Here is a 5,323-nt window from a genome sequence, read left to right on the forward strand (position 1 = left end):
CTGAAGGTACCTCCTTGAACATGTCACTCTATATATGACCCCAGGACCTTTGAAAGACCCAAGGAGAGGATCTGAATTTCTTTTTTCTTTTCTTTTTTTTTTTTAAAGCAATTTCATAATATGGTAATTTTTAATATTAAAAGTAAATTGTAAATGTATCTTTAGAAACAATATGCATAAAACAGATCATATTCTAAAACCCTTTCTTTTTAAAATGCTTTTTCATAGTAAATTTCTTAGGTGTCAGGTTTTCCCTCAAAATAATAGTGCAATTGGGAGAAAAATGTTGTCAGTGGATCAGGACTTCTCTGCTAATACAAGTCCTTGTAGATTTCTTGTAGGAGGGGGTGAAGACTCATGTCCTTCTCTGTCTTCTTTATCACTTGCAATAGCTGCACATGTTCTATGACAACCTGTCTGAGGTCTGTCATTTTCTGCAGCAGCTTGGCAAAGAGCTGGGAGGATTTGGGGTGGTTCAGTTTGAGCTGGAGCTCCAGGGCTTGCAGCTGGTTATCTTGTATGGCTTCAATAGGCTTCACATTCAGCAAACCTGGGAGGTCTCCACCGAGAATAATGACAGCTATAAATATTGCCAAGGCACTGTCATCTAATTCCAGTGCATTGAACTCCACAGCAAACTCAAACTTCGGCTCCATGAAGTCACCAAAGGGCTTTTGCAGGCTCTTCAGAAATTCCCTCATCATGAATCCTTGGCCCTCTGATATGAGAACCCCATCTCTATTCATCAAGGAGGCCAGCATCGTGTAAATGATCTCATGGACACCATATTTGAGGAGAGTTACTTGATCATTCAAGTCAAGTTTCACAAGACCGGGAATACTTTTGGCGTACTCTGTGATCTCTTGCACAGCTTCCACAGAGCGAAACTGGCATCTCTGAGAAATGTGGTCGGCCACCTCTTTGCTCTGCTCCTGCAGGGGGGTGATGTGTTTAAACTTGATTTTGTCTTCTCCCATCATTAAGGAATTCATGTCTTAGATAACAAATGGTGATTTGTCTGTTGTCTTTCCTGTCAAGATCGCCCTCGCCTTTGCTTTGGTCAGCGGGAAGGACTTTATGTATGAGTCATACAAATGTTTTGCCAGGGCCTGGAGATCAGCAGACTCTGGGTTCGGCTGGTCGATATCACTGGAGATCTCCACTGATAGCTTCTCCTGGGCCTGTGGCATCCGCCCAAACCTGATGGCCTTATGAGACATCCCCACAGCAAGGCATTTCTGAAACCGACAGTATGACATTTATTTCTACTTTTTTTGTGGATCTGACAGTTAAGATCACCCCTATCATAAATAAGTTTCAATCTGACTGTCCTCCAGAAAAAAACCCTTGCGTCCTTCACCAGCATGAACTCCATAGTGGAACCCGGAGGCTTTATGTCCACAGACATATAGCATTCGATGGCCATGAGGGAGCTGGAAGGCCCTTCACGAGGCTTGTTACAGAGCTGAGTCTTTTCAGAATAATAAGGTGGGGATGCGGGCTTCACTTTGATTGCACTTTGGTCCTCTTGGAGCTTCAGGTCACCCTTGTAATCAGCCACCATTGGGTCGGCTCTCGTGAATGGAATGCCTTCATAGTGTGGAGTGGAAATGCTGGAGAAATCAACAGTGGTGAAGGGCTTGATGTCCGGGGAGTGGGAGTGGGCGTCCATCCCAGAAAGATCCACCGAGCTGATTCCAAAGCTGGTGGCCCCAAACGACATCTCGGTGCCAGCCATGGCAATTTCGTTGAACGTGACTCTTAGTTCAGAAAATGGTTTTCTTGTATATCTGGGGTTTAGAGCTGGCTTCTTTCAGATCTGCGGCAGCGGCGGTGGTGGCGTGGCGCCCCGCTCCGGTGTCCTCGTGGCTGACCCGAGCGCCCCAGGCAGAGGCTCCGGCTCGGGCTCCGTGTCGTGGGCCCCGTGTCGTGGGCCCCGTGTCGTGGTCCCCGCCTGCCCGCGGCCGGCCGGGGCAGGCGTAAGGCGGAAGCGGGGGCCGGATCTGAATTTCTGATAGTCCGACTTGATGGAGGTTAGCAGTTGGATTTAATTAATTTTGTTCAAAGAAGAAATGTCTTATTTCAGATGAGAGCATAAATGAAACATGATTGACTATGAGTTGATCATTTTTGAAGCTGGATAAGAAATACATGGAGTTTCATTATGTTTTTTCAACTACTTTTACTTCCATTCCTAATAAAAAATATTTTTTAAAAAATGTATTATTTCCTGCACACCTGAGATTGAGGTTGCACATTCTGACCAAAAGGAATCTAATCTGAGAGTCTTGCATATTTAATTTTGAAAGCTAAGACATATACTCAGTGAAATACATATGAACACGCTGGAGCCAAATTTCTGTGCAAAGTGCAGACGTCCTCCTTTACTTGCCTTTGACAGCTCATGTTCGTGTTCGCCCTTTTTAGGGCTCTAACACACCTCGTCCTAACTGATTTGGAATTTGCAACCTTATTCTCAGTTTTGCTGGATATAAAAAGAGGAGATCTGTGTGGGTGTGTGTGTGTATATGGAAATGGACATAGTAGATGGCCTACCTCTTTTTAACCTTATGTTCATTTCTTGGGGAATCATATGAGATTTTCCCCAAAGTTAAGCACAGCTTTTGAAAAACAGAAGTATAGGGCAGGCCTGTGGCTCACTCGGGAGAGTGTGGTGCTGATAACACCAAGGCCGCGGGTTCGGATGCGATATAGGGATGGCCGGTTAACTCACTGGCTGAACATGGTGCTGACAACACCAAGCCAAGGGTTGAGATCCCCTTACTGGTCATCTTTAAAAAAAAAAAAAAAGAAAAAACAGAAGTATAAAATGTTTTTCTACACTCTACTCTTCCATTCTTTTCCTCTTCCACAGAAGTATGGTGCCCATCGGATATTCATCCATGCCATTTAGATGGAGGGATGAAGGATGATCTGGCTTCCTGAGACCTCTCATGGTGGTTCTTTCCACAGAAGAAAAGCCCATGGAGGCCAAGGCATGCGGAAGTTTGACAACCTCTCTGCGTTTGTGGAGGAACATTTACATTTGGGCCATGTAGTGCTTTTTATTTCCTACAAACTTTTTTCGAAGCAAAGAATGTTCCTCGGGCTTTGGACTGAAGTGGTTAGATGAATTTGTCTATGTAGTAGGGTGACAGACAGAGTGAATATCACCTCCTTCTCCTGTTCCTCCATCTTCTCCTTTTGAAATAAATCCACACAATGTAGAGTTTTCTATGAGCAAGTTTATCTTTAACTTGCTTAGGCATGTAGCTAGAGTTAAGTGATTATATTTACAGAGTGAATTAAAAGATAACTACATTTGGAGTTGGTTATCCTAATTGTAGAGATGATTTGACTTTTGTTGGTGTTTGAAGGGGGCCAGTGAATAGCAGTACTTTCTCCCACCCCATTCATAACTAATTGAAAGATGGACTCACATGAGACAGAAGAGGATCAAAATATGAGAGGTCTACAAGAAGTTCATAGAAAATGCATATTGTGGAAAAAATCCTGTGTATGGATTTCAAAATGTTTTTGCACCAAGATAAACTCGTACTAACTTGTTACAGCATATCTGAATAGAATCTAGTTTGAAGCACTAAAAGAGATAAGGCAGTTTAAAAAGAGCCTCTATCAGAGCAGCACGAATTCTGCTAAATGTGAAGCAAGAACAAATATCAAATTCATGGTGAATCTTGGGTGGAAGAATGGTGAGATTATTGATGCTTTACAAAAAGTTTATGGGGACAATGCCTTAAAGAAATTAGCAGTTTACAAATGGATAACTCATTTTAAGAAGGGATGAAATGATGGTGAAGACGAAGTCCTCAGCACAGACCATTCACATCAATGAAGAAAAAATTAACCTTGTTTGTTCCCTAATTGAAGAGGACCAATGATTATCAACAGAAATAATAGCCAACACCATAGACATCTCAGTTGGTTCAGTTTTCACAATTCTGACTGAAAAATTACAGTTGTGAAAACTTTCTGCTCGATGGGTGCCAAAACTGTTGTGCCCAGATCAGCTGCAGACAAAAGCAGAGCTTTCAATGGAAATTGTAAACAAGTGAGATCAAGATCCTTAAGCATTTCTCTGAAGAACCATAATAGGAGTTGAAGCATGGCTTTACCAGGATGACCCTGAAGACAAAGAATAATCAAAGCCATGGCTACCAAGAGGTGGAAGTGGTCCAGTCAAAGCCAAAGCGACCCAGTCAAGAGCAAAGGTCAGGCAACAATTTGGGGGGATGCTCAAGGCACTTTGCTTGACTTTCTGGAAGGCCAAAAAATGATCACATCTGCTTATTGTGAGAGTGTTATGAGACAGTTAGCCAAACCTTTAGCAGAGAAAGGCCCAGGAAACCTTCACCAGAGAGTCAATGTCCACCACAACAGTGCTCCTGCTCATTCCTCTCAGCAAACAAAGGCAATTTTGTGAGAATTTCAATGGGAAATCATTAAGCACCTGCCTTATAGTCCTGATTTGGCTCTTTCTGACTTCTTTCTGTTTTCAAATCTTAACAAATCTTTAAAGGACACCCATTTTTCTTCAGTTTATAACATAAAAAAGATCACATTGACATGGCTAAATTCCTAGAATGCTCAGTTCTTTAGGGATGGACTGAATATCCACCATCACTTACAAAAATGTCTTGAACTTGGAGCTTATGTTGAAAAATAAAGTTCATATTTTTTATTTATCTTTTAATTCCACTTTTTCCCATGAACTTTTTGAAGTCCCCTCATACAGACTTATTGATGGTGAAAATCAACTGAAGAACAAGCCCTGATCTGCAGCCATTTGTGGGCCTCTTAAGTGTTTTCCCCAAGTCTAGACCTTGGTGCATTTCACCCGAGCAAGAATTCATATTTATGAACTCACTCTTTGCTCACTGCCTAGGACAGAAGAGGAAAGACAAACTTCTGCGCCTGATTCCTAAAAGAAGTCCTCGGCTCAATGCTTAGATGCTTGCTATTTGAAAGTGAGAACAAAGTATAAAACACCCATTTCATCCCAAGTCCAGGCTGACCCAAAAACAGAATGAAAAGGGGGTCCAGCCGCATGTTGCTCTGTTCCTTCTCCCAGCATTTGTTGAGTGTTTCTCGTGTGCCGGCCTGCTTTCGACAGGCTTCTGTGAGTCCATCATTTAATCCTTGTAATGGCCACATGAGACAGACACAGAATCACCATCCCATTCTTGCACCTGAGAAACTCAGGCATTTAGAAGGTTTTCTCTTTAGTTAAACACAGCTTTTGAAAAACAGAGATATAAAATGTTTCTCTCTACTTTACTCTTCTCACCATTTTGCTGTCAAG

At 42.4% G+C, this 5,323-nt stretch overlaps 1 pseudogene; it reads right to left on the reverse strand.

Moving 5' to 3' along the window:
* Positions 1-311: 311 nt before the first annotated feature.
* On the reverse strand, positions 312-1,750 carry LOC134390471 (peroxisome proliferator-activated receptor gamma-like; annotated as a pseudogene).
* Positions 1,751-5,323: the final 3,573 nt, after the last annotated feature.

The sequence above is a fragment of the Cynocephalus volans genome, chromosome 11 (genome assembly GCF_027409185.1).
Source record: "Cynocephalus volans isolate mCynVol1 chromosome 11, mCynVol1.pri, whole genome shotgun sequence".
Classification (NCBI taxonomy): domain Eukaryota; kingdom Metazoa; phylum Chordata; class Mammalia; order Dermoptera; family Cynocephalidae; genus Cynocephalus; species Cynocephalus volans.